Below are 24,856 nucleotides of genomic sequence, written 5' to 3'. Positions count from 1 at the left end.
TCCGTCACTATATTGGGAGATTGGGACCCGCACAGACCTCAGGGTGAGCGCCTCCCCGCTGGCCCCATTAACACCACTTCCAGCTGGAAGCTTTGTTTTTCCCTGTAGCTCACCCTCATCCAGGTACTGACCTGGCTCACACCTGCTTAGCTTCAGTGGGTTTTCAGTTGCGAGTTGCAAAAGTTGGGATGCAAGTGATGGAGCCGTTCGCTGCAAAAGCCACTGCATTGGCCAGGAATCGAAACCAAGCCTCCTGCGTGGCAGGCGAGAGTTCTAACAATGAACCACCAATGCTCAATGCCTGTACCTTCAAAAAAGACGCTTTTTTGGTGCTGTGTGCAAAAAGCGTCGACATCTACTTCCAGCTGCAAAATGCCATCCGCGGACGCTGTGAATTTATTTATTTAGACACCGCTCAGAATCCCCTGTAAGATTCTCCTTCAATTCCGTTTTGCAGTGCTTTAGCTCTTTCAAAAGGCTTTGCTTTGCTAGTCACAATCCAAGGCTTGTGACAGCATTTGAATACACTTGCCACTGCGTTGGCCGGGAATCGAACCCGGGTCAACTGCTTGGAAGGTAGCTATGCTCACCACTATACCACCAACACATGCCCGGGGGATCCCTCCAGGACACCACCAGAGAATGCTCACGATTTCAGAAGCTGTCTCCGGGACGTGCTGATTCCACACATCCTGAATAAATCATGTTATTGTTAGTTGCTGTAGCTAGACGTTCAAATGAGTTTCATGGCCAGATGGACTGTGTCCTCAAGTGGTATAGTATTGCAGTAAGACAGCACGATGCCTGCAAGACTATGTCACGCTAAACGCCACAGATTGAGTTTGTCCGTTCGTGTCAGTCGTCCTGCAGCCACGGGAAGTGGGACACAAACATGCTGCAATGCTTTCAAGACATTAGGATTTGTTTGTGCAACATCTGAGAAGAGTACTTGTGGCTTGAATGTGACTGACCAAGGTGTTTAAAGACAGAGACTGAAAACTGTTAAAGGATGAGTCAAAGTAACGTCTAATCGGATTAGTTTCCTTAGAGCTGGTTCAGAGTTTGCTCAAGAGTTTACCTTTCACAGATGCGCAAAGAAGAATGTTGGGGGTGCACGCTTCAAGGCGCCTTACAGCTGTAGGGAGTGATTTCAGACGATTCGTGGCGTGTGGTTATCTGAAGACTTGCTTTCCATGGCAGCGGGTCCAAGCGATTTCGCGTTGTTATAGTACCAGGAAAGGAGAAGCGGCACTTCGCCTCTGCCGTGCAGGCACAAGGCGACGTGCGGGAGACGCCGGAGTCGACAGGTTTCGAACCTGCGCGGGGAAGCCCCAACGCATTTCGAGCCCATCGCCTTAACCACTCGACCACGACAAAAGCACGACTTGTGGCGTGTACTCATTCCCATATACCGTAGGCCCCGGGGTGCAGTGCTAGGATGACGTACAATACCGCTTGGGCACGTAACGGCGTTATATGCAAGTGCGGGACGTGAGGGTTTTGCGTTTGTTCGTTTTGTTTTGCTCTGCTTTGCTTTGTTTTAGTTTCCATCGCGTTGGTAAGAGCGTAAATAAAAAGGCGATTCCTGTGTCGACCACTAATGTAAGAGCTATTTCAAGTGCGCCGTGGTGCGGCTTTTCAAATGCTTAACAGGATGATTTCACATGCACGCGTGCTTTCATGCAGTCGTGTGTGCAACCATGTCTGCTTACGTGCAAACGGGCGTGGTTTCATGTATGCAAAAAACTTTCCTGGGCTCTTCTGAAGCACATAAAATTATTTGGAGATATACATTTGTCTTATTTTCCTCTTAGGCTCTAGAATTGATAACTTTTTTTTCATTTTTGGCATTTTTCATCATTTTCCAGAAAGTGGTTGCAAGCCCGATATCATGCGAAGAAACTTCAGGATTCGGGGATCAGTCAATGGATTTTCTTCAAAGTTGGATTTTTGCACTCTGTGGACCAAGAGATGTTGTTCTATAATGTTTTTTTTTTCAAATTTAATAAAATCATTTTTTCATGGAGCTTTGAATGGGATGGATTCACCCTCCTTTAGCCAGGACAGAGCTCCAGGAGCCTGGGTAGGATTCTAGCTTTCTCCCCTTTCAGGCACCTGGCACAGAAGACATCATTTTTTTCCTTAAAATCTTTTTTTTTTGTGTTCCTTGTTGCTCCAAACTTAATTCTATTCACTTTTAATTAGAGATTATATTAAAAATAGTGCAATAAATGACTAATTTCACTAAAAATACTAAAAGTAATATAAAACAGATGTTTTTAACTTTATTGTAGTGTTTTAGAAACTAATATGTCTTCAAAAATGGTTATTTTTCACTCCTAGGAATGAAAGCTGTTGTTATATGATGTTTATTTTCAAATTTTGAAAAAGCAAAGGATTCTAGCTTTCTCCCCTTGCAGGCATCGGACACAGAGAACGTCATGGTTTTCCTAAAAATCATTTTTTATGTTCCCTGGTGTTCCAAACTTAGTTTTAATCAATTTTAATTTGTTATGTTACAAACAGGGTAATAAAGTCTTAATTGGACTATAACTAATGTCATATTGTCTGCTACAAAACTGATATTTTCAGCTCTATTGTAGAGATTCTAGAATCAACTAATAAAGAATTGAAATAAAAAAAGGGCTTAAGAAGACATTACCAACAACGACCACATGATGGAGATATTGTCTAGACATTACCAACAACGACCACAAGATGGAGATATTGTCTAGACATTACCAACAACGACCACAAGATGGAGATATTTTCCAAAGAGGCAAGAGGGGCAAAGCTGCGATAAGGTAAAATCATTTTTTGAAAGAGATTGTTGTCAGAATGCACATCCGTATCCCAAACAGAATCTCTAGTAAAATATGATCATTTGTGAAACAGGCAAATGAGTGTCAGCTACAATATGATTGCTACATATCTGCATTTGTTGGTATTTAAGGAGTAAGAGTGCAGGTTTAAACCTGCGATCCAGTGTGTTGAAGAATTTCACAACACTACCTCTAGCACATATGGAAATAAATCCTCATAATGATTATTGCCCTGGGCATGTACCAAAAAATCAGTGAGCATATATATATATATCACTGGGTTGAAGCTAGAAACACAGAATAACTGCAAACACATCCTAAATACAGTGTTCCAGCACCTTTGACCTCATCCAGAACGTATCATTTCTTGAAAGGGATTGCTGTCCGAATGCACATCTGAATCCCAAACAGAATCTCTAGTAAAATACGATCATTTGTGAAACAGGCAAATGACTGTCTCAGGGGCCCATTTCTCATTGTCAGACACATGTATGCAATGCTTTCACTGTGCATTGAGCAATAGGGATCAAAAACACCGCAGGTAAGGTTAGAAGTCATGTTCTATGATCATTTCTTTCAGCATTAGGGACTAAATATACTAAACGTATGATGCTAAAATGTTATTTTTACATATATTAATGTAATAAATGATTGCTTATGCTTTATAAACAAATCTAATTATAATAAAAGCTTAAGTTTTGTATTTATCTTGTACCATAGAACATGATTTTCTTTGTATTTCAAGCCCACAAAGTGTCCAAATGATGCACCTTTGACCTCATCCAGAACGTATCATTTCTTGAAAGGGATTGCTGTCCGAATGCACATCTGAATCCCAAACAGAATCTCTAGTAAAATACGATCATTTGTGAAACAGGCAAATGACTGTCTCAGGGGCCCATTTCTCATTGTCAGACACATGTATGCAATGCTTTCACTGTGCATTGAGCAATAGGGATCAAAAACAGAATGGAAACAGACGAGGATGGGATTTGAACCCATGCGTACAAAGCACAATGGATTAGCAATCCATTGCCTTAACCACTCGGCCACCTCATCAACAAAACTGGGCTGTCCCAACTGGGTTGGCGTGCTCCAGATGATCTTTTTCTTTTTTTTCCCTCGTACTCGGGGGTCATTTTCCTGTCTCACATGCGATTTCAACATTTTCCTTGGGAGATGTCAAGCCAGCAAGCCACTGCTGTGGTTCAGTGGCCAGCGTGGAGTTCAGTGGCCCTGTTGTACACAGAAAGCACATTGAGCTCCTTGGACATGAAAAGTTCCAGATAAAAGCCATTTGTCATCCTTTCTCTTGGTGTCGATGTTGCTATTGTATGTAAAGGTGGCAACTTGCTCAGCGAGCAGGCGGAGCACACACCGAATGCAGATGTGTCTGAGTGGTGTGTCCAAGTGGCTGCAAAAGGACAGCACTCCCGGGGTGCTGTGGCTTAGTTGGTTAAAGAGCCTGTCTAGTAAGCAGGAAGCCCTGGGTCTGAATCCCAGTGGATAACTGCCTACGGCTAGACTTAATTAAATGCAAGTATTCATTTCCTGTCTTTAACACAACTTGTTTTTCTTAAAATGGATGCAACTTGCAAAACATGAAATACAAACCTTGCTAATCAGCGCTAGCAGCTGGCAAAAAAAAAAGAAGTCAGCAATGTTTTTTTTCTTTAACCTTAACCCTGCTAATGGAGAAGAGTTAAACGACCGAGTCTATGCAGCTTAAACGGTGCGCACGTCGGGTTCTTAGCTGAAAGGGTGGTAAATCACGCTCACCCCAGTCCTTAATCTTTTAAAGAGGATACAAAATTGAACCTAGTCGCCACATCACATACATCCTGTTCAATGATAAAAAGGTAACATCTATCCTCGCTCCAGAGTAAATCTCACGTTGAGGGCATATTTTTTTTCACTTTACCGTGAATCGGGCTCGGCTGCACAGAGGAGAGAGCAGAACAATGAGGTCACGGGGACAGGGGAGTCACACGCTGGCTGTTTGAACACGCGGAAGATCACTGAGGGATCCACAGTATATGGACCCTCCGTGCGCAATCAGTCCGCACTCCGGACTCTGAATCCTGCCATCCGAGTTAAGATCTCGGCAGAACCTGAAGCGCAGTTCCTTCTTAAAACGTAATCTGGTGAGCATTTCTAGAATCGTACTTGTATAGATGCAGCCTTTAATGTGTTGCTAGGTTAAAATTGATGACTTCTTGTTCAGTAGGCAACTGCCCTCTTGATTTCAGATTGAATTTCTTTATTACAGGGGCGCTTTTATGATGACAGAGTCATGTTCAGGTACTTTGCTTGATGGAGGAAGCTCATTTCGGACTCTGTGATCTGCTCACCTGGAAAGGTCTGCTGTACTACTACAAGAGAGAAGTAGAGTCTGGAAGAAGGGACAATTTTATGATGCTTTGGAAGGTAGTTTTTTTTTCTTTGAAATCGAAATGAATCAGAATATCAGAGCAAAAGACAAACTCTTGGTTTGGTTTAAAGAGATATGGTTTTAAAACAGACAAAATGTAGAAAACAGGTGTTTCTCACTTTTGGAAAAGAATGGACCGGGGGTATTTTACTAGTTGCAGTGCTGAGCTCACCGGGTTGCAGTCCTGCAGTGTTGCACCAGGGTCAGTGGTGCAATGGATAACACGTTTGACTATGGATCAGGAGATTGTAAGTTCGACTTCTGCCTGGCTCGGGTCGTTTTTAAACGCATCAGGCTACTCCCTAAGTAGCCTGTGCTACTTACTGTATTGTAATCGTACCCAGTAAGAGATTTCCTTCATGTAAATGAACTGCACCTGACAGCTTTAGAAAAACACCTGGGCTCAGTACGGTGCTGAGAGCTCAGCGTTGCTGTTGTTCTAATTAGCACGCACTGCATCGGCTATGAACCCGAACTTTTCAATTATTCCGATCAGTAAGTCAACACGTAGTCCACATGAAAGGTAGAAATATTCTCTTGTCTGTCTCTTGTTTGTATAGAACTGAATGTCCCTGACAATGTACTGTTAGTTTTAATTGAAGAACGGCATTTGTGTTCAAATATACCAGACAAGTTTACGTAACTGCTCATGCGACACTCAGTTGTAATTAGTCAAGAAATAAAGTCGAACAACAGCTGCGGGTTTGATTCTGAACGTATGAGATTGCAGCGCCTTTTACTTCCAATGACAAATGATAGAGATTCGAAGAGAGATCCTTCAGACCAGCAAGCAAACCCACGGCTATTTCGGTTTTCTATCTAGGCAACGTTGGTGTCTGCAATAGCATACATGAAAGCGTGATGCAATTTCTGTGGCTACATTTGTTGCACGTCATGCACAGTAAGAGTGTTTCTAACACCAAATAAAAAGTCAACAATTAGCGATCACGCCTTCTCCTCAGTTAACCCACTGAAACCCTTGCTGTTAACAGTTTTTTACTGCGTGCTTTACCAGCACCTACATATCGTGTCGGTTCTTTCAGCTTTATTCATTAGGTTTTCAAAGGCATAAGTAGAGCACCAGAGGTGCGAACGCAAAATGTGTGGTTATCTGAAGAATTGATTTCCATGGCAGCGGGTCCAAGCGATTTCGCGTTGTTATAGTACCAGGAAAGGAAAAGCGGTACTTCGCCTCTGCCGCGCAGGCACAAGGCGACGTGCGGCAGACGCCGGAGTCGGCAGGTTTCGAACCTGCGCGGGGACTCCCCAATGCATTTCGAGCCCATCGCCTTAACCACTCGAGCACGACAAATGCGAGCTCGCCGCCGCCGCATTCCTCCTATAATCAAACACGGACTGCGATTTGGCTGCGGAAACCTTTTTAAAGTTGCTCTCCGTTAAAAAAAATACCTTTCACAAGATTCGTGCCGGCAGACAGACACGCCTCAGAGGGTTTAAGGCTGGCTTCACGTTCAAATGATAAAGTCCCCCAGTCCGGATGTCAAAATGCAACTTTGGCAGACAGAAAAAACATCAACAAACCACAAATGTGGAAAAGGATTTTACAAGCTGCACCACACTGCACTTTCAAAAGCATTTACATTCGTGTTAGACGCAGGAATTGCCTTTGATTTGCGCGCTTACGAACGCCATGGAAAACGAAACAAAACTAAAGCCCTCAGCTCCTGCACTTGATTATAATGCCGTTACGTGTCGAAGCAGGAATTTACGTCATCCTACCACTGCAACACGGGGAATAGAGGGAAATGAGAACAATCTACGAATTGTCTCTAAACAGTCCCTACAGTTGTAAGACGCCTGGAAGCGTGCACCCCCATCATTAATCTTTGCGCATCTGTGCAAGGTAAACTCTGGAGCAGTCTCTGAAACGGCTCAAAGGAAACACGTGATTGATTCCATGTGCTTCTGGGGTTCATTTCTTATTTACATTTAATTCAAGGGAAAGGCTTGGGTCAGTTTCAGACGGCCTCCAACAGCGAGATTCAAGCGTCCCATCTTCAGCCCAATCTGCGCCGCCAGAACGCCAATGGCTCCTCTGGTCTCCGGGGTGCGGTTGTGACTCTGTAACCTAAAGTGTTGGTGGCAGACAAATGGAGACTAACAGGTGATGTCCTAGGACATGACTACATTGTGACACTCGGTGGGGATGGTGACCATTGCTTGGAGAAGAGTGCGAGGCCCCTTTAGAAAAACATTTTGTTAACAGGCATTCTGCCTCAGCCTAAACACCTATAGCTTGCAAAGCACATGCTATTAGACAGGCACCTCTGCAAGACCTTAAGAGTCTCTTAAACTAGTGATAGAAAGGTGTTCCCAATGGGCGATGTTCGGCTTTCAAATCATCTCTCCGTGGAAGCGCCGAGATGCAGCTGTTTAAGGCTTAGAAGCAGCTGACTGTTTCACTACCTAGCTGATCACTGTCAGTCAGGGAGCTCAGAGGTGAAAAGCCTGTCTGAGAGACAATTCGTCGTCGATCAGTTCAATATGTTCCGTACCAGCTCGGCGCACCTGAGATCATCTTGGTAGCCGTGTAGCTCAGATGAGTGAGAGCGTGTGTGTGTGTACCACCGTGATTGGATGCCGGTCCTTCTCAGGTCACAGTAAACCTTCTGCTGCCTAACTTCCCTAATTTTGGGGATCCCTTTGAAAAAGCAAAGGAAAAAAAAACTGGCTCTCATCAGCGTGATTGACCCTACCCAGTGTGCCCCAGTGGCCTAATGGCTAAGACACTGGCCTCCTAAAACAGGGATTGTGGGTTTGAGTCCCATTTGGGGTGCTCCTGTCCCATTTTGAGCGTAGAAATGTCCTTGTGATTTGCAAAGCTACAACCCGACCTTACTCAGTGAGCGTCTCTGCTTTTCTCTCACATACAGTTGGGAGAAAAACTTTTGTAAACAGCCCTTCGGAATGATGTGGATTTCTGCATGAATGGCTCCTAACATGTGATCTTATCTTTATCTAAGTCATAATAATTAATAAAGAGAGTCTGATTTAACAAACAACACACGCCCAACATTTGACATTGCTGTTTCTTTATTGACCAAATGGTTTAAACAATCAAGGTCATTGATGGAAAAAGTACGTGAACCCTTATATTAAGGAGCTAGTGGAACCTCCTTTATGACAAAAACCTCAACCCCCACTTTCTGTAGCGGCTGGTCAGACCTGAGCAGCGGTTAGGAGGTATTTTGGCCTATTCCTCTATGAAAAACTGTTTCAGTTCATGTATATTTTTGGGATGTCTTGCGCTGAACGGCCTGCTTCAGATCACGCCACAGCACTTCAATGGGATTGGGGTCAGGACTCTTACTTGGCCATCCCAAAATACGGAATTTCTTCTGTTTCAGCCACTCTGTTGTTGATGTACTCCTTTGTTTTTGTCATGCTGCATGACCCAGCGTCTTTCGAGTTTTAGATCACAGGCAGACACCCTGACATTCTGCTGTAGAATTTCCTGATACATCTTGGAATTCATCGGTCCCTCGATGATTTCAAGCCGTACAGCCTCCGCTATGCTTCCCAGGTGGGATGAGGTTTTGGAGTTGGTATGCAGTGTTTTGTTATCTCCAAACATAAGCTGTGCACATTTACCAACAAGTTCAACTTTTGTCACGTCTGTCCACAGAACATTGTTCCAGGAGTTGCTGTGGAACATCCATGTGGTCTTTAGCAAACTTGAGAGGGGCAGTGGTGGTTTTTTTGGGGGGGAGAGCAGTGGTTTCCTCCATGGTGACCTCGCATGATCACCACTCCTGTTCAGATTTCTTCTTATGGTGGACTCATGGACACAGACGTAAGACAAAGTCAACCACCTGTTCGCTAGATCCCATCCCCACTCAGCTAGTCAAAGATTCCCTCGAAGGACTGGCAGGACCTATAATTAGTATGATGAATGCATCGCTTACGTCAGGCGTTGTACCTGATCAATTTAAGGTAGCGGTTGTTAGACCGCTCCTTAAGAAGTCAAATTTGGATCCACAAGTTCTTAACAACTACAGGCCTGTCTCAAAGGTCCCATTTCAATCTAAAAGTTTTGAGAGAATAGTTGTTGCCCAACGTCAATCGTATCTGGATTCAAATAATATACTTGAGAAATTTCAGTCTGGTTTCTGAAACAGCATTAACAAGAGCCTTAAATTATATTCTCTTAGCTACTGATAGGCGGAATGCAACAGTGCTAGGAATGCAACAGTGCTAGGAATGCAAACGTTAGGTTGCGCTTCTTCATGCTGCATGGTCGGCATGAGTGGAGCTTTTTAAACGTCTGTACTTAGTGCGCCTCATAAGAAATCGTTTGTCCCCGTTCAAAAGAGATTGTGCGATGTCCTGCAGCGTTCGCAAAGCAAACCTTTGACAGTTTGAAAAGAGGAATTTATTCTGCTTCCTGTGCGTGCAGTAGTTACAAAGTTGAACGTCTTTACACGATCTGGTGCAGTTTTCAGTGGGCGGGCTTTGTCAGATGGCTTGGAAAAACGCTCTGTGTTTCGGCTCGGGAAACATCATGAGCAGTGTCCTGCATGTTTTCTGTGTATAGCTGTCTTTTAACGCATACAGAATTCATTCGAAATCATTGATTTCTCCAATTAACAAAGGTCCCTTAAAGGATGAGTCAAAGTAACGTCTAATCGGATTAGTTTCCTTAGAGCTGGTTTAGAGTTTGCTCAAGAGTTTACCTTTCACAGATGCGCAAAGAAGAATGTTGGCGGTGCACGCTTCAAGGCGCCTTACAGCTGTAGGGAGTGATTCGAGACGATTCGTGGCGTGTGCTCGTTCCCATATACCGTACACCCCGGCGTGCAGTGCTAGGATGACTTACAATACCGCTTGGGCACGTAACGGCGTTATACGCAAGTGCGGGACGTGAGGGTTTTCGTTTGTTCGTTTTGTTTTGCTCTGCTTTGCTTTGTTTTGCTTTCCATCGCGTTGGTAAGAGCGTAAATAAAAAGGCGATTCCTGCGTCTACCACTAATGTAAGAGCTATTTCAAGTGCGACGTGGTGCGGCTTTTCAAATGCTTGTGGGCATTTCTCTGTTGTTGATTCTTTTTTTGTGTGTAACCAAGTGGCATTTTCATGTCCGGACGGGGAGACATTATCATTCCGACATGAAGCCACCCTTAAGTCCTCTGAGGCGTGTCTGTCTGCAAGGCTTGTATTTTGGAAATGTTTTTTTGAAACGGAGAACGACTTTGAAATACAGATGCAGCCATTCAAAATGCGCGGTAAAAACCCGCGGTACGGTAACCTACCCACAAGCCACCGCGGGGCACCGGAGCATACCGCAGGGCAAGTGATTGGCTGGCCAAAATGACCGACAGGGGCACTCGTGGTGCATTGGTTGGTAGTGCAAAGATTGAATCATTTAATGTCTTTACTGTGCACATTTTAATCCACTTAGTTTTGAATATTTATATGGATTTTACCACTAAAGGGAAATTTTAGTAGCTGAGCATAAAAAGAAGAGGAGCATAACGCATCTGAAGGTCATAAACGATATTAATTTAAAACATTACTGTATGTATGTAAACTGTACTGTGTATGGCTGGTCTTGGTAGTTTAAAGAAAAAATACACACCAGTCTTCCATTTCTCCCTAAACATTTTAAGCATGAAAGTTTTATGAAACGGTACCCAAATATGCGATTGCTGTATAGAATGAATTTTAATTAAAAAAAAATATTTAACACGAACATTAAGCTGTTTACATCTTCCGCCTGAGAACAGTCACCCGTTGCTACCCAACGCAGAATGGTGATTGGCTGACACCATCTGACACCCCTCTGATTGGAGAAAAAAGACGTGCTGGTTTGCTATACCAGGAAGAGGATTTCTTTCAATTCTAAACGTGTATTTTAAAAGTTTAAGAAATAAAAACCTTACAGCGTACACAGATTTCTAAACTGATCAGGATCGTTATCTTTGTCTTATGCATAATAATGTTCACCGCTCTGTCCAGCAAATTAATAATAAACTTTATTTTATATAGCTTTTTAAACGAATAAGTAATTAGATTGCTCATAAACCTAATCACTTGCTTTTTCTTTTTATTTAGGCTCAGATTTCAACTATAGATCGTATTATTAATAACCATAATAACAACCAACCAACAAAAACAACCATATAAACATAATACCAACCAAAAACATAGATAACAACCACAATACAAAATCAAATAATCAAACCATTTTACACTCGCAAGTCCTCCAATTATCATAATCCCGCCCCTTATGCAAAACCAAACCTTCCTCCCATCCCAGTTTATCCTGTTTATCATAAACAAAATCCACCTCAATTTTCAACATAAAGCATTACACAAAATCAATACCTCAACACTCCATACTCAACAACGATAATTCACAAACAGCCAGAACATGTAACTACACATTCCCAAACATACCTACTTTCCATAGCCCCGCCCCTTATGCAAAACCAACATCCCTCCCCTGTTCTCTCTCTCCCCTGGCGGTTGTAATTGTTTTTATTTTCAAATAAATTTTAGCAAAGTCATGTATTTTAAAAATCTTAAGATTTTTCTATATATGTCTTTATTTAGTGGTTTCATTAGTGACAAAGGCTAAACTTTCTTGGAAAAATGTCTTTTATGTAAACTATGTTTGCTATTAATTCATTCAGGGCTAAAATATGTTCATTGTCTTCTAATGAAAGAAGGGTTCCTTTCGCCGTAGTCGGGAGCCTAGCCTTTAACTAGTAAGTACTGTATTTACTGGGTTTTTGAGGGGGGTGTCTTTCGCTGGAAATCTCACCTCCTACTTTGAAAATACCCGTGAAACCGGTTCAATTCGTCACAGCCAGCACTCCTGCAGAGAGTTGGGTTGTACTTGCAGTGTATACAGTACACGCGTTATGCTCTTCGTTAATGTCTGTGAAGTTTTATTTAATCTCTGAGCCATACTGATTCTTCTGGAAGCCAGTTTCCGCCAGGGAGTAAAAAAAATACTATGGTATTCTCTCCAATGCAGTGCAGTTAAAAACATACCTCTGATGCTGCTCCTAAATGAATATCGTTTATGACCATCAGAAGCTTTATGCTCCTTTTCTTTTTCCAGTGGATTGAACAGGGAGAGGCATTTCATGATGTACTTTTCACTGATGAAACAACAGTGGCTCTGGAACAGTTTTCAACCAAGTCGTTTTATAAAAAGGGGAGATATGTACACGTTACTGAAGCTAAAAGTTTAGCCTTTGTCGCTAATGTAAACACTAAATAAAGACATATAGAAATCCCTACGTTACAGACTGTATATGGCTGGTATTGGTAGTTTAAAGAAAAAATACACACCAGTATTCCACTTTCTCCCTAAACATTTTTAGGATCAGAGTCTTACATGTGGTTATTTCGAAAACGTTTGTACGTGCTCCTTCTTACCATGTTACTGTTTACCGTTACTGACCATATTAAGTTTAAGTACGCTGGGCAAACGTTCCGAGGTCAAATTCTTCCAGCACGGGGGTACCTTTAAAGCGGAGACGACGGCACCGAAATTTTTTGGCGCGCCTTCTCTTTAAAGCCCTGGCCAAATATGAAGACAGTACGTACAGTTATAATTCAAACTGAATTAAAAACTACACATCCCAGTTACCATGGTGGTGCTTGTGATCATTGCGTTTAACCAACGAAACAGGGCGAAAAATCAGTCACATGACTTTGGGGCAGAGTTTCGAAAGCTTAACCTATCAGCAACAAAGCGAAATTTACACGATAGGCTACCTCAAACTGTCAGTTACACGACTGTGTATGTCGCTTAAGCCACTCCTATTTGGCATTTTAGTTATGGAGGCGAGAAGACGCCCCCCCCCCCCCCCTCTGGGTGCCTGATTTGCCGCCATCTTTAACCGCTTCGTGTCCAAATCGCAGTAGCTACGCGTACGAAATAAAGTTCATCCCAGCTACAAAACATATATATATTTGTGGTAAGAGGGAGCAAAACATCAGTATTTACTGCTATTAATTAGTGTATGATTTATAGTTGAAATCTGAGCCTAAAAATGAAGTTAAAATCTCGACAAAGCAATGTAGGAAATACAGAGAAAATAAATCCTTTCTGACATCTAAAATCAGTTTCGATCAAGGTCTCTAAAACGAACAAGAAAAAGAGGATTTTCGGAGGGCAATTACGCTGTATTTATATAGAATAAGTGATTTATGAGCAATCTAATTTCTTGTTCGTTTAAAACAGTGAAATGTCAGCTGCAAAAGATCGCACCAGAAACAGCACTCTCTCTGCCTGTCATAGACGTTCAGGAAAGGCTGAATGAAGTCATGGTGATCAATAATAACAGTTGTAGGACAAGAAACAAAAGATAGTGAAAACTTAAGATTTTTAAGGCTAAAACTCAAATTCATTCTACAAATTAAGGCAAATGAAAATTCAGGACGTTAAAGTGCTAGAGGTGTAAAAAAATACAAAAATGCACATGAGCAAAACGTTTTAGAAATGGAGCAAACAGAATAAAAGCCATGCCTATAGTGCAGAAGAGGGATGCAGGAACACTTGCTTAGATATACAAAAAAATCACAAAAAGGTCTATGTTACAAAAGAACATGTACACATGTACATCAATTTCCCTTCGCGATCAATAGTCTTATCTATAAACATGAAACAGAGTGAGGAATCAGAAATTAGCATGCATAAAAAACAGCAATTCTGTCAGTGAGCCCTAAATGAATTAATAGCAACTATGGTTTCATGGAGGGCTTCTCAGATAGTTGGGCATTTAGGTAAACTGCCAGGTGAAAGGACTTGTAAACATATTTTGTTAAAGCAAGTCAGTTTTTTCCGCAACACATAAAAGACATTTTTCCAAGAAAGTTTAGCCTTTGTCACTAATGAAACCACTAAATAAAGACATAAATATAGAAATCTTAAGATTTGTTTTATTTAATGTTGGTAGCAGGATGAACTGTCAGGTTGAGCTAAGTGTATATTTTGTCGCAGGGTTGCTGCAAGATGTTAACAGTGAAAAGGGTATTTAGAAATGAGTTATTTCAAGATGAAAATTTTCAGAATAATTGCAAATCTAGCAGGATAGAGAAAGCACAGAAAACTGGCAGTTAGATTGATCAGATTAGTATGAAAAGTCATTTAGCAAAGGGAATGAGAAGAGTGACAAACTAGTATACTTTAGATCTTTTTTTCTGAACCAGGGAAAATCTGATCATGTTTCCCTATAACAATAATAAAAAACTTTATTTTATATATTACCATTAAAGGTGGCATCTCAAAGCAATATGGTAGATGTAAAAACAGATAAAAGGACCACAGATTACAAAGTAAATACATATAAGAAAGACAAGCAGTTAGAGGTGCGACCAAAATTAGAAAATGAAGCAGATACAGACACTAAGTCTTCTGAAAAGAAAGGTTCTGAGGTTAGATTTAAATGCACTCAGGGTACGTGACTGATATCACTGGGAATACAAATTGAGAGCTCTGGGGTGCAGCTGGAGAAGACCCTGTCACCCACAGAATGTAGATGTTCTTGAGGACAGCTAGAAGACCAGAGTCAGACAGACAAAGGTGGGGGAGTAGACAGATAATAAGCCATATACTGTAGGTACAGAATGAGGATGAGGAATTTGAAGTTGACTCGAAACCTGATAGGTAACCAGTGCAAGGACTTGAAAACAGGTGTAATGCATCCCTGATAGGATTCTCGCTGTCATATTCTGAACATATTGAAGATTGCTCAGTGTGGATTTAATTTCCCCAGTGAACAGGATGTGCATTTATTAATTCTAGGAAAAAAAAGCCTTTCTTAATTTCTCTAGTTCTTAGTTTCTCTAGTTCCCTTTAAAATAAACTATTATCCCACAATGCAGAGTATTAAATGGCCAGTATTTACACATGATATTTGTGATTTAAAGAAATTAACACAAGCAGCCTTTGGGGATTTAAGTGTTGGCTGAGTTATTGCAGGATAAAAGACTAGAGATGTTGGTAAGAAGAAGATAATTTTGGGAAAGCTAAGGAATACACTGATAACAAGAACACTTCCTAATGGGGTTAGGCATACTTTTGATGAAGATGATGAAGTTAACAGACTATATGTTTACATAGATACTGAAATGAGGATTGTATTTTAGATTTTGTGCAGTTACTAGTATTGAACTTTGTGTTGGATGCACATGAATTGAAGGAATGGGCAAACATAGCTGATGCGGATCCACAGAGCCAGCATATTAAGATGTTTATAATTAGAGGTAATTTGTTTAAATAACTAGGTATGGATACTGATGTGCAAGAGAGGTGGAAAGGCCAGCACTATAAAATATTTTATTCTCAGTGAGATGCTGCCATTTCATAGTGGGTTTCTAACACTGTGTATAGTCCATCTATTTCTAATCTCTTTATCCAGTACTGAGGATTTGGAGCCTATCCCAGTAAGCAACGGACACAAGGCAGAATACACCCTGGACATAGCGCCAGTCCATCACAGGACAGACAGACACAAACACACACACACCAGGGCCAGTTTTCCCATAAACCAATTAACTTACCAGTATGTTTTGGAGTGCGAGAGGGAGTCATATCACACATACGGAGAAAAACCATGTAACCCAGAGAGAACATGCAAACCCCACACACACAGGATGGCAGGAATTGAATCTAGGACCCCAGTGCTCCAAGATAGCAATGCTAACCACTTTGCCACCATTATAAATGGATGGATATCTTAGTTATCTTTCTAGTTCACAGGTTTGCATGCATAATTTAATTTTGAAAGGCGCTGAGACATCAGGTACTACTGTTGTATTTATGAAAAAGAAACAAAACAAAAAACATGCTAACAACTGTGCCATCCTACTCCTTAGTTAATACATTTTATTATTCATAAACAGTTAACATTGTTAGCAAAATATTTTGAATTATATTTAACCCTATTTTTTCTTTAGTTTTGTATTTAACTTATTATATGATAGTCAGACTTAATGTATATTTGAACAATGAAAATATATTTTTACAAGATTTTACATTAAGCACTTAAAATTATTATGGTTAATAATAGTAAACTGTAACATGCTGTAACAAGATCGGTTAAACTGCTAAGAAAATCCTTTCAGAGAAAATGTTTCAGGTGTGAAGAACAAACCTGTTCCCACACACCCTGCCCCCACTACCATTAGAATATACACAAACATTTTAGCGTTTCATTCTGAGCAGAAGACCCTCACACCTGAAGAGTGCTGGCTGTGACGAATTAAACCGGTTTTACAGGTTTCAATCACAGATTGGGAATCAGTAAAGTAACACACAGCGCCACTGGATTTGATAATACTGTACCTAACCAAAATCCGCAATATGGAAACAGAACCTGTGTAATTGTTGATAGATGATGTACTCGTAACATTTTTTCAAGACGAACTACAACATTTAAAAAATGACTTGTATGTACTTGATATCTCTAATCAATCCACGGGTTCCAGCACAAAACGAAACTAAAACGCATACCGTTTCGCGCTTCTTATTAGTTGCTCAAAAGTAATTTGACCGTATGAAATGCATAATATAAACCTAGAAACATATACGTGAGCAGTACTTAAGCACTGTAGTATCGGTGTTAAGACATACCTCTCAAATACTGTAAATCAAGTTAAAAATATCTCAAGACCGATTCTGGTCGTAATGAAACCATGTTTCGTGTATGTTTTCTTTTTCATCTTGAAATAACTCATTTCTAAATACCTTTTTCACTGTTAACATCTTGTAGCAACTTTGTGACAAAATATACACTCTGACAGTTCATCCTGCTACCAACATTAAATAAAACAAATCTTAAGATTTCTATATTTATGTCTTTATTTAGTGGTTTCATTCGAAGCTTACAATGTTTAGGGAGAAATGGAATACTGGTGTGTATTTTTTTCTTTAAAGTACCGAGACCAGCCATATACTGTATGTTTATGTTAAGATTTCCCTTCAGTGGTAAAATTAGATATGAATATTCAATACTTAAACGGGCACAGTTAAGACATTAAATATACATATACATATTGTATACAGTACAGTTTGCATACGGTAATATGTTTATGTTACGCGATTAAAAAATAAATAAATAAAACTGAAAGGTCCAGCACCAGCTGGATTCGAACACACAACCTGCCAGGTGGTAGTCACGCAACTAGACCAGTAGGCTACAAGACAGCTCGCATAAGCAGGCAGGCGAAACAGCCCTCCCGCAGTACACGGATATAATCATACCGTTATTAAATTCTTGAGATACGCGATTCCATATTATATTCCCTTTAAATCAAATTCTAAAAGTATGCTTGTTGACTCCGGTATCACGTTAGTTAAAGACTTCGAAGCTTACAATGTTTAGGGAGAAATGGAATACTGGTGTGTATTTTTTTCTTTTCATGATAGGTGTCGCATTTTAAATCATTTTCGTAGTTAGAAATTATGAAACGCCCTGTTAAAAGCAAGGAAGTTTTTATGCCCGTTGAAGTAAAACGAAATGCCTGACAAAGTATGGCTTGGACAGATTCCAAGTGCTTGTACAAATGTGCTAAAGAAATTATACTTTGAGTATACAGCTTGTCCAAAGTCATCCATTATTAATACAATTAGTAATATCTTCAGTAAAGGCTTTGATGCATAAATATTTCTGATAAAGTTAGGTTGTGTACTTTTGTCCAACTGAGCAATCTTGCTTTCATAAAATATACCAACATTTTAATGACTGATGATTAACATGCTGTAATACACAGTTCAAAATTAAAGGCTCAAATGCTGTACATGAGAGGTTAAGCTCCCCCTGGCGGTTTTACAAGGCGACGCCGGATAGTTAGTCACGTGACACACGTGAACCGCGTGATACCCCGGTGGGCGTGTCGCGGTATGCCGCGAAATACCTCACCCATTTTGAATGGCTGCATCTGTAGGCTTCCGCCGGCGCCTCGCGATCCAGGTAAGATTGTAGCAAGAACGCAGCGGAAGTGGGGCTTGTTGTAGTCGTGGCCGAGTGGTTAAGGCGATGGACTAGAAATCCCTTGGGGTCTCCCCGCGCAGGTTCGAATCCTGCCGACTACGTTATCCGCCTCCAGTCGGTGTGTTCCGGCGCAAGCAAAGAAGCGCGCCTCCTTGCTGTTCCTGGTGGTTTTAAAACGCCCAATCGCTTGTACCCGCTGCCTTGGAAATAAGTTCTTCAGCGTCCGCGAATGGCATTTTGCAGCTGGAAGCAGATGTCGACGCGTTTTGCACAGAGCACCAAAAAAGCGTCTTTTTTGAAGGCCCAGGCACTGAGCATCGGTGGTTCAGTGGTAGAATTCTCGCCTGACACACGGGAGGCTCGGGTTCGATTCCCGGCCAATGCAGTGGCTTTTGCAGTGAGCGGCTCCATCACTTGCATCCCTTTGCAACTCGCAACTCAAAAAACCCACTGAAGCTAAGCAGGTGTGAGCCAGGTCAGTACCCGGATGAGGGTGAGCTACAGGGGAAAACAAAGCTTCCAGCTGGAAGCGGTGTTAATGGTGCCGGCGGTGGGGCGCTCGCCCTGAGGTCTGTGCGGGTCCCAATGCCCCAGTATAGTGACGGAGATGCTGTGTTGTAAAAGGGCGCTGTCTTTTGGATGAGATGTAAAACCGAGGTCACAGCGCTCTGTGGTCATTCAAAATGACCACCAAAACCTTTGACAAAAGCTCTTGGTAATTGATGGTCTTCAATAATGCTTCTCCTTTAGGTACATTTTAAATCAGCTGAAAAATGCTGTGAAATGGGGGGGCACTTCAGGCCAGTGTAGGATTTGGGTTACAAGAACCATGAAACTGCACGAGAAAGCCCGTACACTGAATTACACGGCTTTCTATTCAAAGGAGGACAAAAGAAATTCCCTGAGTTCGATTTTTTGCAGCACAGAGAGGAGCACTGCTGTGAGGCCGGTTAGCTCAGTTGGTTCGAGCGTGGTGCTAATAACGCCAAGGTCACGGGTTCGAACCCCGTACTGGCTAGCTCCTTTTCTCCTCTCTTAACAAAGCTGTTAGGTTCCTTTCCGTGGTGAGAGGGGTTGTCATGCAACGCTGCCACATAGTGCCGACAGACAAGAGTGTTGCGGGAGAAGAGAAAAGTGTTTGAAGATTTAAGAGTGTTTTAGGTGGAGCCAAAATCAAGTGTCACAAATACAAGTGGGAGGATTTCCAATGTTTAATATGGTAAAAATAAGCGGAAGTTATCTGCCGGTCCAGCACAGTCTGCCATGCTTTTGTCATATACTGTAAAGTGGTGTCGAACTGGGTGTCGAACTGGAGCCTCACCATTTGCATATGTGAGGCTCCAGTTATACATCGAGTGTCACATTAAATGACAAAAATGAAGAGAGTTAAAGCAGCTGGAGAGGTTTTCTTACAACTTTTGAGCTGACACAGTTTTGGAAAATGTTTCCTTCACGCTGCACTGTACAACATAGGCAGCCAAGAGTCTCCAAAACAAAACAGAATTGACAGATAGGAGAAAATACCCATTCGTCCTGAAGTTCTCATAATCCAGCACTGAGCGTAAACAAAGTGTCTAAGTAGCGTGGGAATGCTAACCCTAACCCTAGCTGGAGTTTGAGCAATCCAGCACTGAGCGTAAAAAGATGAGTCAAAGTAACGTCTAATCGGGTTAGTTTCCTTAGAGCTGGTTCAGAGTTTGCTCAAGAGTTTACCTTTCACAGATGCGCAAAGAAGAATGTTGGGGGTGCACGCTTCAAGGCGCCTTACAGCTGTAGGGAGTGATTCGAGACGATTCGTGGCGTGTGCTCGTTCCCATATACCGTACGCCCCGGGGTGCAGTGCTAGGATGACGTACAATACCGCTTGGGCACGTAACGGCGTTATATGCAAGTGCGGGACGTGAGGGTTTTCGTTTGTTCGTTTTGTTTTGCTCTGCTTTGCTTTGTTTCGTGGTCAAGAGGCGTAAGGTAAGTCGTAATCCAGGGAGAACACTGGTGGCAAACAGTCCGAGGTGAGAGGCGAAGTCCAAAGTTGAAAAGGCAGAAGGGGAGTCCAATATCCAGAATAAACGAGGTAATGGAAAAAACGCCAGGTAGAGCTCTCAAGGAGTAGACTCAATACCGAGCAGCGGGAAGCAGGTAAAGATGGTAAAAATAGCACTGCGTACCGCACGGTGGAGTGTGTGCAGGTGGGTTAACTCGTGCGGCGGCGTTTGTTAATAATCACCCACTGCTGGTGCTGATTAGATCGCTTATGAGTTGGTCTTAACTGCCTGGCGGTCATGACAAGCTCCTCTTTAAGCTGTGGTTTAGTTTTGCATTCATGTGTTTCTAGAGCGGTTATTTATAGGGGTGGGTGGGTCTTTCACAGAGGCTCAGGACAAATCCCCCACATGAAATTTTACTGTGTGCGTTCAGACAGTCACAGGTCAAGAGCCAGGCAGGAGGACAATGGACAGAAGAGCCAACGAACTAAAAATAAAAGAACGAATATGAAAAAGCCACCATCTTTTTCTTTTTGACATTTTCCGACTTTCATGCAAGCCAGGACAAAGTTGCTCGTAGCTACTTGTGGATTCAAATACTCTATCGAGTGCTTTGATGAGTTTTTGCAATTTGATTGTCGTCCTGTCAGCCTGTTTCTGTTTTTTTTTTTTCAATCTAGTGATGGAAAGTAAGAGGGAAATGATGGAGCAATCAATAACCGCTCCGGAAAAATGGCAGAAAGAAATGGTCCGTCACTAAGGACATTTGTGAAGCAGAGGAGTGACATCACCACAAAGGCGACTTATTCTGCTGATCGTTTTGGTGAATAATGATTGAGGCGCGTTAAGAGAAAGGTAGCTGCGTCAGCATGCTTAGGCTGCAAAGGATCAAGCAAAGGTTTACTCCATGCTGAAAAGAGAAGAAAAGAAGCACAACGTTTCGACTGTGGAGCCTTCTGCGCCATCTTCTTTAGCGGTGATGATGTTTACATTGGAAAAACGGAGACATGCGTCCCTGGGTGGGCTTGAACCACCAACCTTTCGGTTAACAGCTAACCGATTGCGCCACAGAGACTGACAGCCGCTTGTGCTCCCTACATTTGCAGGTTTATGGTCAAAGAAAACAATCACTTGCGCTTCTTGCAGCCGGCAATCTTTTTCCACTGGCAACCAAGAAATGGATTTCATCTTTCACAAGCTGTATGGATTTCTTCAAAAACAAGTTATTCCAGAAAGGAAATGAATTCTTGCATTAAACTGAACCAAGCTGTACATGTTTGTCTGAAATGATACATTCGGCACAACAAGACACGGAGAGAGGCACCGCTGGTATTCAGACCCAGGATCGCCTGCTTACTAGGCGGGCACTTTAAGCCACTAGGGAACAGCGCCAGCGGAGCACCGCTCTTTTACAGACACTTGGACACATCTGCGTTCGGTGTGCACTTAACCTGCTCTCTGAGCCCGTTGCCTCCGTCCCATTTAATAGCAGAACTGACGCCAAGAGAAATGATGAGAAATGGCATTTATCGGGCACTTTTCATGTCCAAGGAGCTCAATGCCCTTGACACCTCCCATTCTTTGGCGACACCATTTTTTCTTTTGTTTAATTTCTATACTTATTGATAGAATAAAAACGATATGTCATGTACTGTAAGGGAAATGTCTCTTTTTTTTTCAATGGGGAAAGCTAGCACCAGCAAATGTTGTGTTTAGAAGAAGTGATTTAACATGACACGTGACCTAATTTACCGGAGCAAAAGCTCACCCAGCAAGCCCTGCTTTACTTCTACAGGAGAAAAGTACTGTAGAGTCTGCAAGATGTTCAGCTGGGTAGCTACGTCAGCATGCCTCGGCTGCAAAGGAACAAGCAATAGGTTTATTGCATGCTGAAAAGAGAAGAACGGAAACACAGCGTTTCGGCCGTGAGGTCTTCTCACAGCTGAAGAAGCCTCACACCTGTAAAAGGCTCCATGGTTTTCTTTCTTCTCTTTTCAACATGGAATACACCTATTGTCTGCAAGATGTGACAATTTCACGGTGTTTTGGAAGAAAACCTTTTTTCTTTGAATTCAAAATCAATCAGAATTTCAGCACAACACACCAACACTTTTTCTGTTTTAAGGAGATGATATTTTAAACCTGATAAAAATAGTAGGAAACACAAGTTTCTTGCTGTGAAAATTAGAAAAGCATCTACCACAACCCGTAAATTAGCACGCAAGTGCGGGCTAGTTAACACAGAACTGTATGGAGATCATCTCCAGCTCCGAGCTCAATTGCAATGAAAAAACATGCAGAACAGAACTGGAGAGCAGCTGAATTTGTGCTCAGTAGGGTGGGGAGGACTCAGCATTGCTATTGTTCTAATTGGCATGAACTGCAGGGGATCTGAATCAGAACACGTCAGTTAGTTCGATCATTGCGTCAATATGTAGGCCACGTTAATATAGAATTATTACTTTGTCTGTCTCATCTTTGTATATTTCATGTTAGTTTTTAAGAACGACATTGGTGCTAATATATACATATATAGCATATAAGGAACACGTAAAAGTTTAGTCCATGCTGAAAAGATAAGAAAACCGCCACAACGTTTCATCTTGGAATAAATCTTTACTTGTTGTTTTTCAGCCTACCCATTCTGACCTAACTCCTCCCTTGAAATTGCCAAACAGATAAGGGTACGTAACGGCTCATGCGATGCTCAGTTGCAATTTGTCCCAAAAAAACAAGAACAGCAGCTGAGGGTTTGAGTTTGAACATGCACTGTATTTAAGCAGCTTTTATTTCCATTGATAAATGCTAGATATTCCTTCAGAGATTCTCCAGGTGAGTAAGTGATTCCTGTTTCTGTTTCTATTTCTGTTTCATATATATATACAGTATATATACAGTATTGTACTATTATTATATAATTCGTTACACTGTGGCTGTGTTGTGTGTTAAGCTGCTGTTGCACTGCAATTTCCCTCACGGGATCAATAAAGTATCTATCTATAAGAAGACATTACCAACAACGACCACAAGATGGAGATATTGTCTAGACATTACCAACAACGACCACAAGATGGAGATATTGTCCAAAGAGGCAAGAAGGGCAAAGCCGCGATAAGGTAAAATCATTTTTTGTAAGAGATTGCTGTCAGAATGCACATCCGTATCCCAAACAGAATCTCTAGTAAAATATGATCATTTGTGAAACAGGCAAATGAGTGTCTGCTACAATATGATTGCTACAGGTGCAGCCATTCAAAATGCGCGGGCGTATGCTGTACGCAGTCTACCACAAGTTACCGGTAAATACCGCGAGTTACCGGTAAATACCGCTAGCAAAATAATAGTATCCGGAATTTCCGCAAGGTGGAGCTAATAAAGCTCAACTTCTCATGTTTGAGCTGTAGCCATCAAAGTCTTTAATGAAGATATTACTAATAGTATTAATAAGAAATGACCTTGGACAAGCTGTAAACTCAAAGTATTGCCCTGGTCCACATTATTTTTTTCATTGACCGTCTTTGTAAAAGTAACACCACAGCATTTCGCAATCACGCATTTTTTTCCAATCATGCAAAGTACAGTAATTTTTGAGAATCGATTCACCATGCCTTTCACATGCTCATAAAAGAGGTTGATTTAGGAACATAAACATATTACCGTATGCAAACTGTACTGTATACAGTTTGTATATGTATATGTATATTTAATGTCTTAACTGTGCCCGTTTAAGTATTGAATATTTATATGGAATTTTACCACTGAAGGGAAATCTTAGTGCCTGAGCATAAAAAGAATAGGAGCATACTGCAACGCGTGTGAAGGCCATAAACGATATTAATTTTGGAACATAAACATACAGTATATGGCTGGTCTCGGTACTTTAAAGAAAACATACACGAAACATGGTTTCATTATGACCAGAATCGGTCTTGAGATATTTTTAACTTGATTTACAGTATTTGAGAGGTATGTCTTGACACCGATTCTACGTAAATACTCCTAACGTATATGTTTCTAGGTTTATATTATGCATTTCATACGGTCAAATTGCTTTTGAGCAACTGATAGGAAGCGCGAAACGGTATGCCCAGGGCGTTTTAGTTTTCGTTTTGTTTTAATGCAGTGCAGTGGATTGATTAGAGATATCAAGTACATACAAGTCATTTTTTAAATGTTGTAGTTCGTCTTGTAAAAATCTTACGAGTACATCATCTGTCAACAATTACACAGGTTCTGTTTCCATATTGCGGTTTTTGGTTACGTAATATATACACGTTGTGAATATATGATTTGGGCAAACAGAGCCGCAAAGAAGTACATTATGGGTTGTTGTTGTTTTTTTGCAGTTTTATCTAAAATAAGCGATGCTTAAACCTTTGTCTGATTCTTGTGAAACTATCCACACGACAGTTACCTAGGAGTTGACTTCAGTGATGTCACTGATGGGATGTTTCTAAAAATCCATCCTCTGCAAAACATCTTCTCTAGTTGTTCTGCATATGTATTCGCTAATGAAGCTGTGTGTTCTGAGCCTGGTTCTCTACATTTCTGTATGAACCAGCTTAGAGGGCTAAAGACAGCTTGTGTTTAAATTGAGTGTAAGGTAATTTATGCTTCTAAAGTCATGGTCAGCATTTATTATTGTACTG

General features: G+C 41.5%; 5 non-coding genes across 5 annotated transcripts; 3 read left to right on the top strand and 2 right to left on the bottom strand.

Moving 5' to 3' along the window:
* Positions 1-535: 535 nt before the first annotated feature.
* trnag-ucc (transfer RNA glycine (anticodon UCC)) lies at positions 536-607 on the bottom strand. Its single transcript has one exon. It is a non-coding gene; the product is annotated as a tRNA-Gly (tRNA).
* A 3,192-nt stretch (positions 608-3,799) lies between these two features.
* Positions 3,800-3,881, bottom strand: trnas-gcu (transfer RNA serine (anticodon GCU)). Its single transcript has one exon. It is a non-coding gene; the product is annotated as a tRNA-Ser (tRNA).
* Positions 3,882-18,241: 14,360 nt separating this feature from the next.
* Positions 18,242-18,323, top strand: trnas-aga (transfer RNA serine (anticodon AGA)). The gene has a single exon. It is a non-coding gene; the product is annotated as a tRNA-Ser (tRNA).
* A 213-nt stretch (positions 18,324-18,536) lies between these two features.
* trnav-gac (transfer RNA valine (anticodon GAC)) lies at positions 18,537-18,607 on the top strand. Its single transcript has one exon. It is a non-coding gene; the product is annotated as a tRNA-Val (tRNA).
* Positions 18,608-19,166: 559 nt separating this feature from the next.
* On the top strand, positions 19,167-19,240 carry trnai-aau (transfer RNA isoleucine (anticodon AAU)). Its single transcript has one exon. It is a non-coding gene; the product is annotated as a tRNA-Ile (tRNA).
* Positions 19,241-24,856: the final 5,616 nt, after the last annotated feature.

The sequence above is a fragment of the Lepisosteus platostomus genome, chromosome 22 (genome assembly GCF_059453375.1).
Source record: "Lepisosteus platostomus isolate fLepPlt1 chromosome 22, fLepPlt1.hap1, whole genome shotgun sequence".
Lineage (NCBI taxonomy): Eukaryota > Metazoa > Chordata > Actinopteri > Semionotiformes > Lepisosteidae > Lepisosteus > Lepisosteus platostomus.
This window is presented reverse-complemented; position numbering and strand designations above follow the sequence as displayed.